Here is a 13,796-nt window from a genome sequence, read left to right as displayed (position 1 = left end):
CCTCCTTCCTTCCTTCCTCCCTCCCTCCCTCCCTCCCTCCTTTCTTTCCTTCTTTGCTTCTTTCTTCCTTCCTTCCTTTCCTCCTTTCCTTCTTTCTTTCCTCATACTTCTACTAATTCTCTCTACTTTTTCTCCCTTTTATTCTGAGCCGTGTGGATGAAAGGCTCTTGGTGCTCCAGCCAGGAGTCAGGGCTCTGCCTCTGAGGTAGGAGAGCCAACTTCAGGTCACTGGTCAACAAGAGACCTCCCAGCTCCACATAATATTAAACGGTGGAAATCTCCCAGAGACCTCCATCTTAACACCAGCACCCAGCTTCACTCAACGACCAGCAAGCCACAGTGCTGGACAACCTATGCCAAACAACTAGCAAAACAGGAACACAACCCCACCCATTAGCAGAGAGGCTGCCTAAAATCATAATAAGGCCACAGACACCCCAAAACACACCACCAGACGTGAACCTGCCCACTAGAGAGACAAGATCCAGTCTCATCCAGCACAACACAGGCACTAGTCCCCTCCACCAGGAAGCCTACACAACCCACTGAAACAACCTTAGCCACTGGAGACAGACATCAAAAACAACGGGAACTACGAACCTGCAGCCTGCAAAAAGGAGACCCCAAACACAGTAAGATAAGCAAAATGAGAAGACAGAAAAACACACAGCAGATGAAGGAGCAAGATAAAAACCCACCAGACCTAACAAATGAAGAGGAAATAGGCAATCTACCTGAAAAAGAATTCAGAATAATGATAGTAAGGATGATCCGAAATCTTGGAAGTAGAATGGACAAAATGCAAGAAACAGTTAACAAGGACCTACAAGAACTAAAGATGAAACAAGCAACGATGAACAATGCAATAAATGAAATTAAAATCACTCTAGATAGGATCAATAGCAGAATAACTGAGGCAGAAGAACGGATAAGTGACCTGGAAGATAAAGTAGTGGAAATAACTACTGCAGAGCAGAATAAAGAAAAAAGAATGAAAAGAACTGAGGACAGTCTCAGAGACCTCTGGGACAACATGAAACGCACCAACATTCGAATTATAGGGGTTCCAGAAGAAGAAGAAAGAAAGAAAGGGACTGAGAAAATATTTGAAGAGATTATAGTTGAAAACTTCCCTAATATGGGAAAGGAAATAGTTAATCAAGTCCAGGAAACACAGAGGGTCCCATACAGGATAAATACAAGGAGAAACACGCCAAGACACATATTAATCAAACTGTCAAAAATTAAATACAAAGAAAGCATATTAAAAGCAGCAAGGGAAAAACAACAAATAACACACAAGGGAATCCCCATAAGGTTAACAGCTGATCTCTCAGCAGAAACCCTACAAGCCAGAAGGGAGTGGCAGGACATACTGAAAGTGATGAAGGAGAATAGCCTGAAACCAAGACTACTCTACCCAGCAAGGATCTCATTCACATTTGATGGAGAAATTAAAACCTTTACAGACAAGCAAAAGCTGAGAGAGTTCAGCACCACCAAACCAGCTTTACAACAAATGCTAAAGGAACTTCTCTAGACACGAAACACAAGAGAAGGAAATGACCTATAGTAGCGAACCCAAAACAATATATAAAATGGAAATAGGAACATACATATCAATAATTACCTTAAATGTAAATGGACTAAATGCTCCCACCAAAAGACACAGATTGGCTGAATGGATACAAAAACAAGACCCTTATATATGCTGTCTACAAGAGACCCACTTCAGAACTAGAGACACATACAGACTGAAAGTAAGGGGATGGAAAAAGATATTCCATGCAAATGGAAACCAAAAGAAAGCTGGAGTAGCAATTCTCATATCAGACAAAATAGACTTTAAAATAAGGACTATTAAAAGGGACAAAGAAGGACACTACATAATGATCAAGGGATCGATCCAAGAAGAAGATATAACAATTGTAAATATTTATGCACCCAACATAGGAGCACCTCAATACATAAGGCAAATACTAACAACCATAAAAGGGGAGATCAACAGTAACACATTCATAGTAGGGGACTTTAACACCCCACTTTCACCCATGGACAGATCATCCAAAATGAAAATAAATAAGGAAACACAAGCTTTAAATGATACATTAAACAAGATGGACTTAATTGATATTTATAGGACACTCCATCCAAAAACAACAGAATACACATTTTTCTCAAGTGCTCATGGAACATTCTCCAGGATAGATCATATCTTGGGTCACAAATCAAGCCTTGGTAAATTTAAGAAAACTGAAATTGTATCAAGTATCTTTTCCGACCACAACGCCATGAGACTAGATATCAATTACAGGAAAAGATCTGTAAAAAATACAAACACATGGAGGCTAAACAATACACTACTTAATAATGAAGTGATCACTGAAGAAATCAAAGAGGAAATAAAAAAATACCTAGAAACAAATGACAATGGAGACACAACGACCCAAAACCTATGGGATGCAGCAAAAGCAGTTCTAAGGGGGAAGTTTATAGCAATACAAGCCCACCTTAAGAAGCAGGAAACATCTCGAATAAACAACCTAACCTTGCACCTCAAGCAATTAGAGAAAGAAGAACAGAAAAACCCCAAAGCTAGCAGAAGGAAAGAAATCATAAAAATCAGATCAGAAATAAATGAAAAAGAAATGAAGGAAACAATAGCAAAGATCAATAAAACTAAAAGCTGGTTCTTTGAGAAGATAAACAAAATAGATAAACCACTAGCCAGACTCATCAAGAAAAAAAGGGAGAAGACTCAAATCAATAGAATTAGAAATGAAAAAGGAGAAGTAACAACTGACACTGCAGAAATAAAAAAAATCATGAGAGATTACTACAAGCAACTCTATGCCAATAAAATGGACAATCTGGAAGAAATGGACAGATTCTTAGAAATGCACAACCTGCCAAGACTGAATCAGGAAGAAATAGAAAATATGAACAGACCAATCACAAGCACTGAAATTGAAACTGTGATTAAAAACCTTCCAACAAACAAAAGCCCAGGACCAGATGGCTTCACAGGTGAATTCTATCAAACGTTTAGTGAAGAGCTAACACCTATCCTTCTCAAACTCTTCCAAAATATAGCAGAGGGAGGAACACTCCCAAATTCCTTCTACGAAGCCACCATCACCTTGATACCAAAACCAGACAAGGATGTCACAAAGAAAGAAAACTACAGGCCAATATCACTGATGAACATAGATGCAAAAATCCTCAACAAAATACTAGCAAACAGAATCCAACAGCACATTAAAAGGATCATACACCATGATCAAGTGGGGTTTATTCCAGGAATGCAAGGATTCTTCAATATACGCAAATCTATCAATGTGATTAAACTATATTAACAAATTGAAGGAGAAAAGCCATATGATCATCTCAATAGATGCAGAGAAAGCTTTCGACAAAATTCAACACCCATTTATGATAAAAACCCTCCAGAAAGTAGGCATAGAGGGAACTTTCCTAAACATAATAAAAGCCATATATGACAAGCCCACAGCAAACATCATCCTCAATGGTGAAAAACTGAAAGCATTTCCACTAAGATCAGGAACAAGACAAGGTTGCCCACTCTCACTACTCTTATTCAACATAGTTTTGGAAGTTTTAGCCACAGCAATCAGAGAAGAAAAGGAAATAAAAGGAATCCAAATCGGAAAAGAAGAAGTAAAGCTGTCACTGTTTGCAGATGACATGATACTATACATAGAGAATCCTAAAGATGCTACCAGAAAACTACTAGAGCTAATCAATGAATTTGGTAAAGTAGCAGGATACAAAATTAATGCACAGAAATCTCTGGCATTCCTATATACTAATGATGAAAAATCTGAAAGTGAAATCAAGAAAACACTCCCATTTACCATTGCAACAAAAAGAATAAAATATCTAGGAATAAACCTACCTAAGGATACGAAAGACCTGTATGCAGAAAATTATAAGACACTGATGAAAGAAATTAAAGATGATACAAATAGATGGAGAGATATACCATGTTCTTGGATGGGAAGAATCAACATTGTGAAAATGACTCTACTACCCAAAGCAATCTACAGATTCAATGCAATCCCTATCAAACTACCACTGGCATTTTTCACAGAACTAGAACAAAAAATTTCGCAATTTGTATGGAAACACAAAAGACCCCGAATAGCCAAAGCAATCTTGAGAACGAAAAAAGGAGCTGGAGGAATAAGGCTCCCTGACTTCAGACTATATTACAAAGCAACAGTAATCAAGACAGTATGGTACTGGCACAAAAACAGAAAGACAGATCAGTGGAACAGGATAGAAAGCCCAGAGATAAACCCACGCACATATGGACACCTTATCTTTGATAAAGGAGGCAGGAATGTACAGTGGAGAAAGGACAGCCTCTTCAATAAATGGTGCTGGGAAAACTGGACAGGTACATGTAAAAGTATGAGATTAGATCACTCCCTAACACCATACACAAAAATAAGCTCAAAATGGATTAAAGACCTAAATGTAAGGCCAGAAACTATCAAACTCTTAGAAGAAAACATAGGAAGAACACTCTATGACATAAATCACAGCAAGATCCTTTCTGACCCACCTCCTAGAGTAATGGAAATAAAAACAAAAATAAACAAATGGGACCTAATGAAACTTCAAAGCTTTTGCACAGCAAAGGAAACCATAACCAAGACCAAAAGACAACCCTCAGAATGGGAGAAAACATTTGCAAATGAAGCAACTGACAAAGGATTAATCTCCAAAATTTACAAGCAGCTCATGCAGCTCAATAACAAAAAAACAAACAACCCCATCCAAAAATGGGCAGAAGACCTAAATAGACATTTCTCCAAAGAAGATATACAGAATGCCAACAAACACATGAAAGAATGCTCAACATCATTAATCATTAGAGAAATGCAAATCAAAACTACAATGAGATATCATCTCACACCAGTCAGAATGGCCATCATCAAAAAATCAAGAAACAATAAATGCTGGAGAGGGTGTGGAAAAAAGGGGACACTCTTGCACTGCTGGTGGGAATGTGAATTGGTTCAGCCACTGTGGAGAACAGTATGGAGGTTCCTTAAAAAACTACAAATAGAATTACCATATGACCCAGCAATCCCACTACTTGGCATATACCCTGAGAAAACCAAAATTCAAAGAGAGTCATGTACCAAAATGTTCATTGCAGCTCTATTTACAATAGCCAGGACATGGAAACAACCTAAGCGCCCATCATCGGATGAATGGATAAAGAAGATGTGGCACATATACACAATGGAATATTACTCAGCCTTAAAAAGAAATGAAATTGAGCTATTTGTAATGAGATGGATAGACCTAGAATCTGTCATACAGAGTGAAGTAAGTCAGAAAGAAAAAGACAAATACCGTATGCTAACACATATATATGGAATTTAAGGGGAAAAAATGTCATGAAGAACCTAGGGGTAAGATAGGAATAAAGACGCAGACCTACTGGAGAACGGACTTAAGGATATGGGGAGGGGGAAGGGTGAGTTTTGACAGGGCGAGAGAGAGTCATGGACATATACACACTAACAAACGTAGTAAGGTAGATAGCTGGGGGGAAGCAGCCGCAAGGCACAGGGATATTAGCTCGGTGCTTTGTGACAGCCTGGAAGGGTGGGATGGGGAGAGTGGGAGGGAGGGAGACGCAAGAGGGAAGACATATGGGAACATATGTATATGTATAGCTGATTCACTTTGTTGTAAAGCAGAAACTAACACACCATTGTAAAGCAATTATACCCCAATAAAGATGTTTAAAAAAAAAAAAAAAAAAAAAGAAAGAAAGGAAGAATACAAACACACACACACACACAGATTGAGGAAAAAAGGAATCTTCAAGAATGTAGCAAACTGAAAAAAACATCAGTTCATGAAGGAGGATACAGGCTTCGTAATCCTAGCTCCACTAAAGAAAGGAAGGCATCAAGATTAGATTTTACTATTAGCAAAAAAAGCTGAAAGAGACTGCATCCCCTATGCCTTTTACATATTCCGTTTTGTAACATTTGGAAGAGGAAAGAAAAGAGAGGTTACAGGTCCTTCAGCTCTTTTCACTGGATAACAGTTTTTGATCTTATAAAAACAGCTTGCTCCCTTTTGGGAAGTGGTTGGAAAGACTTAAATTAAGGAAAGAGCACCCTCTGCTGGCTACTTAGTAACATTTTAAGAGAAAAATAGGCACGGAGGAGTCTCTAAAAATAATACAGAATAAACAAATGAATGAATGAGTTACATTTCACATTATTGAACTTACAGCTTTCACCATGAATGCCGTGATGATGGAAATTAGGGCAAGGAAACAGGTTTAATAATGTGAAAACTATTATTAGGCCATGTCCAACTCTTTCTTTTTTTCTTCCCTCCAACTGTCTTTTTCTTCCTTCCTTCCTTGGGTCTTTCCCCCCCTCCTCCCTTCCATCTTTTTTTTCTTTCACCCTTTGAATAGCTCAGACCCTTTTTGTAAGTCCCTTTTTGTAAATCCTATGTAAAGACAGAAAGTATGAGGTTTCACCTTAGAGATCTATGCTGCTTATTTCAATACGATTTCTTTATGAGGTTAATACTTTGTTCCTGTGTCTAAGACCAACCTGGCAGACAAGGTCAAGAAATTATAAGACCACTTAGGACTTCCCTGGTGGTCCAGTGGTTAAGACTCCACGCCCCCAATTCAGGGGACCCAGGTTCAATCCCTGGTCAGGGAACTAGATCCTGCATGCCGCAACTAAGACCCGGCGCAACCAAATAAATAATTAAAAAAAAAAAAAGAAGTTATAAGACCACAAACATTCACCAGCTACAAACTTAATGGTGTCAAGTGCAGAATGACAAGCAGCCATCAACTTAGGAAAGGATTATCTTCCCAGAGGCAGTTTATATGCTGGTTGTTTAGAATTAGACATCTTTTTCTCATTTGTTCCTGGGCCAGTTTGCAGATATACAAATACACATTAACCTAGAATGTATTTGAGACAGACTACTAACAACACCATTATTTCTACTCTCTCAAAATAATATACAACAGTATTTTTATGGCAAAATACCCATAAAAGTCCCAACGTGGGATCTAAGGAGCCCATCCTACTTTCCCCAAGCAGTATGAGTAGCCGTCCACAGCTTCTTCATTTAGGGAGGAGAGGTATCTCTGGGAGACACATGCCCAATCCTCCAATATCTTGTTAGTTCCCTCTGCACCAGCACCAGTTTCTTGTTGGTTCTCTCTGTTGCAAAACAAGGTAGCTAACTCACTGGGACAGTTGCACCCCAAGATTCCAAGCTGAAGAACAAGGAAACAAAGGAAAGTTCACATCATCATGAGATCAGAGAAAGCAGGACCACAAAAGGTGGACTGTCCCTACCTTCCTCAACACACACACACACACACACACACACACACACATGCTTTCCCCTGTGTCACCAAAACTCATTTCCTAAGTTGATCAATTGTAGGCTAAGATTGCCTGTAATGATAATAATAACTGGGCTTCAGCAGCCTCAAGAAATATAGCGTTAGTGTTATGGAATACATTTCCTATTAGCATTTATATTATTTGCAGCATAATTTATTTTAAAACTAATTTAATTCCTTTTAACCTATCAAATAAAACTAGCATGCTTAAATTAAACTTTGCAGGGTGTGAAATAACTTAAGGAGAGCTTATGACAGGGCACTTACAAGAACCCAGAAATTACATTTATTCCTTACACATAATTCAAAACAAATTATTTTCAATGACACAAATGTAATGCAAGCCTGCAAACTTGTGTGCTTTCTGTCAAAAATGGATTACATATTTTAAAATAAACACTTGCAGGAAAACATAACAAAAAGTGACAGTATTTGTTATTTGCTGTTTATGCTTATGCTTAAACTTCTTAATCATATTTAGAACAGCCTAAATTGTGTGTCTATTTAAGCTTCACTTTTCTTTTTTTTTCTTTTTTTTTTTTTTTGCGGTACGCGGCCTCTCACTGCTGTGGCCTCTCCTGCTGCAGAGCACAGGCTCTGGATGCGCAGGCTCAGCGGCCATGGCTCACGGGCCCAGCTGCTCCGTGGCATGTGGGATCTTCACGGGCCGGGACACGAACCCATGTCCCCTGCATTGGCAGGCGGACTCTCAACCACTGCGCCACCTGGGAAGCCCCAAGCTTCACTTTTCATAGTTAAACTGCTGAAGAAGATAAAAGCATCTATGTTGATCAAAAGTATTAGAACAAAATTGAAATATTTTTCCAGCTCTGCTCTTTCCTGAGTGCATAGTCTTGAAATTCAGCACTTTTGAGAAATATGGGCACTATTTAATGCATAGTGGTTCAATAAAGTGGTTCAATAAGTTAACTAATTAACTTAGTTAGTAGATTACAACACAACCAGAATCCCTTTCCTGGGCATCTAAGTTTAGTTTTCAGCTATTACCTCTATATGAGTCCAGGTTTGATGTAAAGAGATCTCTTAATCAGTGTCTTAAAGCATGGTGGTTAAGAAAATGAGCTTCGGGATTAAGCCTGAATAAATACTACATAAGCTTTTAGAAGCTGGGTGGCCTAAAATAGGTAACCTCTCTGTGCTTCAGCTTCCTGATTCAAACATTGGGGTTCATTGATTTATTGATTGAATACCTTCTGTGTGCCAAGCACTGTTCTAAGAGCTGAAAACATAAAAACAAAGAACATGTTTGGTCCAAATTCTCAGGAAGATTACATGCCTGAGAATGTAATTCTTACATTACATTGGTAGAGATAGTTTTAATTAAGCAACATGAAAATTTTCAGGGACCATTAGATGTTATGATGAAAATAAAACAGAGTGATGTGAAGGAGGTATAGAGGAGATGCTTTAGATTGGAGTTGTCAAGGAAATCCTTTCTGGGAGATAAGATTTAATCTGGGACCTGAATGACAAGTGGAGTCATCCATGCTTAGGTCTAGGAGAAGAGACGTCCAGGCGGAGGGAACAGCTGGTAGAAAAGCCCTAAGGAGGGAGGGAGTTCGCATGTTCCAAGAACAAAACGGAGGCCTATGTGTCTGTGGCAAAGTGAGTGAAAAAGAAGCAGGACGGGGCTTCCCTGGTGGCGCAGTAGTTGGGAGTCCGTCTGCCGATGCAGGGGACACGGGTTCGTGCCCCGATCCGGGAGAATCCCACATGCCGCGGAGCGGCTGGACCCGTGAGCCATGGCCGCTGAGCCTGCGCGTCCGGAGCCTGTGCTCTGCAGCAGGAGAGGCCACAACGGTGAGAGGCCCGCGTACCGCAAAAAAAAAAAAAAGAAGAAGAAGAAGCAGGACAAGCAGTAGATGGGGACCAATCATGCTGGGCCTTAGAAGCCCTGGTGTAAACCGTGGTTTTTATTTTAAGTCCAATGTGAAATCATTAGAGGCTTTCCATCAGGCTGGCTGTGAAGATTAAACGAGACAACAAACATGAAGGGCTCAGTACAAGGAATGCATGGCACAGAGTAAACACGCAACAAGAGGTGACCTCATCATCATCACCCTTAAACCCTGACATATAATACTGGGAGGTCCAAAATATTCATTCTTATAAAATTCAGAGTCAAGATATAGGAAGATTAATGTAGCAAGAACAGGGCTCAAGCAGGGGATAGGACTCAATTGCCAATCACCATAAAGCCAAATTCTCATCACTGTGGGGCATGTTTTACTGTACTATCTTTCTTGTCATCATTATCATCAACCAAACTGAAGTCAAATCTTAGGCCAGCACTCTCCACCATTCTTGATTTTTGCCCGCTGCCTATGGCAAAAGGAATTTAAAGGAACAATCCCAAACACAGTGGTCACTATGAAATGACACAAACATTTCTTAATTTCACCTACCACCTCATCGGGTAAGTGGACTTTATATTTCCCAGGCTTGGTGAGAATTCTTCCACCCACTTCCCAAAGCAGGTGGGCAGCAAAGACTAGGCTGGGAATTTTCAGAAATCCATCTCAAGTTGGAACTCACATGGGTGCATCAAGGATTTTTTTCCTGGCCACACTTGATCATCTGTGCCTTCTGTTTCTGTGAGAACACCATATAAAGCAATCCTTACTCCGTGGATCATTCTGTTTACTAAATCATGGTTTATTTTTTCCTCAGGATATCACATGTTATTCTAGAGTCAGTTTTCAAAAGGTCTTAAGTGGCTTGGCTCAAAATTGGTTTTGTATTAAGGGAAAGAACCAGTCCCAGAGTTTCAATCAGCACATCAACAAATAGGCAACTGACCTGCCCCAGATTGCCCAGAGGTTGCCAACAGCAGTAGTTGACTCAGAGACTTCCAAGCTTCATTTCCCTCTGCTACTTTTCTACATTTTCCTTACCCTATTTCTGATGAAATACAGTTGGCGCCTTATAGGAAGAGGTTGGAGAAGGGCATGGGGTAAAATCTGTCGCCACATCCCACATAACTACTGAATACAATTATCTGAAATGTTCGGTTACCTTGCAAGGAAGCAATTTAACTACCTGAGTTGTCTTCTACAGAGAGTGATAAAGAGTTATGATTCTGCATCAAAACCATCATGACATTGCTTCGAACAACACACTAACCGTGTCACTAGCACTCAATTAATGTTAAATATAATGGCCTTTCAGTCATAAATAATATCGGAGGAATGAGGTGGTTTTTATAAATGAATTTTCCAGACAAACGAAGCTCCCCCATCAAGAACCAAAAGATGTTCAAATTTTGCCATCATTTTTGATAGAACTTAAATATATTTCACATATTCAATGACCACTTAAACAAGGTGCAAGCATCATTATTTATTTTGCTTACTTATAGCCAATGATCACCTTAAATGCAAAACACTGATACACACAGTGGCTTCTCTTAACAGCACCGATTATGTTGCTCTAGTTCTTCAAGTCTCCTTTAAGTATTTCAGGCCCTTTGCCTGTCTGGCTATTTTCTGTTGGTCTGACTGTTCTTAGGTTGTGCTTTCTCACACCTGTTCCCATTTGCTCTATCTGAGAAACCAGATGATAAAGCTTATGGGAATGAGCTGCATTATTTCGCAATTCTCAGTCCAAAGGCCCCAGGTAAGGGCCTAAGAGTCATTCCATATTTCAAATAAGGAGTGTGCCAATCTAGCACATCCATCAAAGGAACTAAGGCAGTAACTTCTAATTTTACTAAAAGAGGGACTGATAAATACAGTTTTAGTTTATCAACAATCCATTCATAACAGCTGAAGGGAAACTTCTCTCTGAAGTCCTCTACGAGATTTCATCAATCTTCAGAGATCTAAGGCATCACTAATAGAATTTAAATGCACTGTCTCACTCCATTTCACCTTTCTCATCCCCATAACCTAACCAGCTCAATCATGGCCAGGCACCAATAGTCACTGGGACAACTAAGCCAACATTTAAAGTGAGGGAGAAATGATCACTTTCATCCTGTCCAAGATCTCCATTCTCAGAATGGTAATAACCAGGGAGTAATTAACTAACTATACAGTTCATTACTTTTTACTTTGCCCTGATCCAGAAAGCTTTAAGAGAGCTACTAACTACAGCATAGCCTTGGACAGACTGACTAGACTACTGATGATACTCTGAATATTGGCCACGTGTACAGCTCATTTTCATACAAAACAGCCACAAAGCATTCTTTACACTAAGGTCACAGATGATCCTGGCCCCCTGGTCAACATTAAGTGCACCAGGAATTCTTGCTTCATGCAAGGCAGCCATAGAGATTTGTAGTATCCTTGATGAGAATTTGACAGGACCTGGGGGCTTTTCGTTAGATGGCAATAAATTGAATGAACCAGATCTTTTTTCTTGGTATGTTTAAGTATGAAACACACTGAGGCCCACCTGAAGGGGGTCAGGAAACTAAGAGACACAGAGAAAAGGATGCCAGCCAAAGCTAAGATGTAGAAAGAAGAAAAAGCAGTTGAAAGAGGTAAAGAGAATCAGGTGCCACCTTGGTGGAAGCCATAGAAACAAACTAAGATATGAAAATGGTAACTTAGAGACACCCAACCTATGGCCATATACATGAAAAGTCATCTGGCTCTAGGATAGTTGTGCAATTTTGTACTTTTTTTGTGATCCTTAATAAACCACACCCTCTAAAGTGATCTCAGCATTTCTTTTCCTTGCAACCTTAATGATCCTAACTCATATACCACTATTCCCAGAGTAGAGGGAAGTGAACTCTCCAGGTTTATCCCATTCGAATGAGCAGTCTCTGTATGCAAATGAAGTTGGTGAGGAATTTACCATTCAACAAATCCCCATAGAAGTGGCTCATGGGAAGGTAAATCTGTCATTTGGTGCTTTGAGGTTTAAGGAAAGTCTTCATCTGTTCTTTAACTGACCAGGTGTTTAAATGGTTCTTCCTGCTATGGGATTCACAGAATAAATTCCCCAAATGACAGAAATGTGGTCCAACACCTAAGCAGACAGTGGGTGATCGGATAAGGGTAATACATTCATCAAGGCAGATCTCATCGATTTATCAGATAAATTAATCAGGACAAAAAAGCTACTATGAGCATGGAGAATACGAGGGATGAACTGTGTCTCCTTGGCCTTTTGCAAACTCCTGGGCAAACCATCTTGATTGCTTTGTGTTGTTCCCTGATTTTATAGCAAGTACATCAGGAAGGGATGAATAGAGACCTCATCTCCCAGTTCTTTGGTCTTCTTTTCGGACACCCATTTAGTCATCCGTTAAGTCTCCACTTCATGCAATGCCCAGTGATAGATGCTGGCAATACAGCACCTACCTACCAGCTGGGAAAGATTGCAACTAATTTTGTCATTATAACTATGGTAAGTGCTCTGAAGGAGAAGCACAGAAGCTGTGAGGATGACTAACAGGGAATGTCTTGGGAGTCATCAAAGGCTTTCTAACCTAAGTGTTTGTTTACTGAAGTAGAACTAACTCAGGCAAACGGGACCAGAAGAGCTTTCTAGGTAGAGAACAGCAGAGGCTAAGACTCTGAAGCAGAAGAGGTAAAGCAGACAGGATAAAGTATTCAGGCTATTGCAGCCAGAAGACAGAGAGGAAGGCCAAGAGGGCAAAGATACATGTGCTGAAAGCAGGGACCAGAACCTAGTCCTTGAAGCCACATTGAGGATTTGTGTTTATTTTCTATTCTGGGTGAGGAATATTTGACCTACTGTTTGGAGCCAGTGGAAATTTTGCCCTTGATGTTTTGATTCTGTAATTATGAATACACCATCCAACCCAAATAATACAAAATAAATGAATTTTTATCTAAAAAGCAGTCTTCTTAGCAATTAAATCAATTTCATTCTTGATAAATTACCATACAGATTTCCATTTTCTTTTTAATTTACTAAAATTAAGATCCATTTTTATTATAAATTTTCCATGGAAACTTGATTCATCAATAGTTTTATCCTCAAGTTATCTTCAATGGTCCTTATCAAGACTTGAGAAAATCATTTTTATTAAAATTTCATCAAGTGTCATCTTTAATCCCTTTCAGTTTTTGTTGTTATTGGTTATATTTATAAGCAATGCTCTCTTTGAGTTAGATGAATGAGTTTTTATTTATTTCTTAGCTAATCCATGAGAAAATCTTGTATTGTCCCTGGACCACACTTTGAGAATCACTGATCCCTTGTAATGTTTCCCAACAGGTGGTTCACATACCACTTGCTTTGAGGTGGCAAAAGTATTTTTTAATAATTATGTATTTTAAGTGCTCATTAGAATGTTATAATACATTTGACACGTGATTATTCCTTAAGACACATTAAATCTGTCCCAAGTTAAGGAAAA

This window comes from Phocoena sinus, chromosome 4 (assembly GCF_008692025.1).
Source record: "Phocoena sinus isolate mPhoSin1 chromosome 4, mPhoSin1.pri, whole genome shotgun sequence".
Classification (NCBI taxonomy): Eukaryota; Metazoa; Chordata; class Mammalia; order Artiodactyla; family Phocoenidae; genus Phocoena; species Phocoena sinus.
This window is presented reverse-complemented; position numbering follows the sequence as displayed.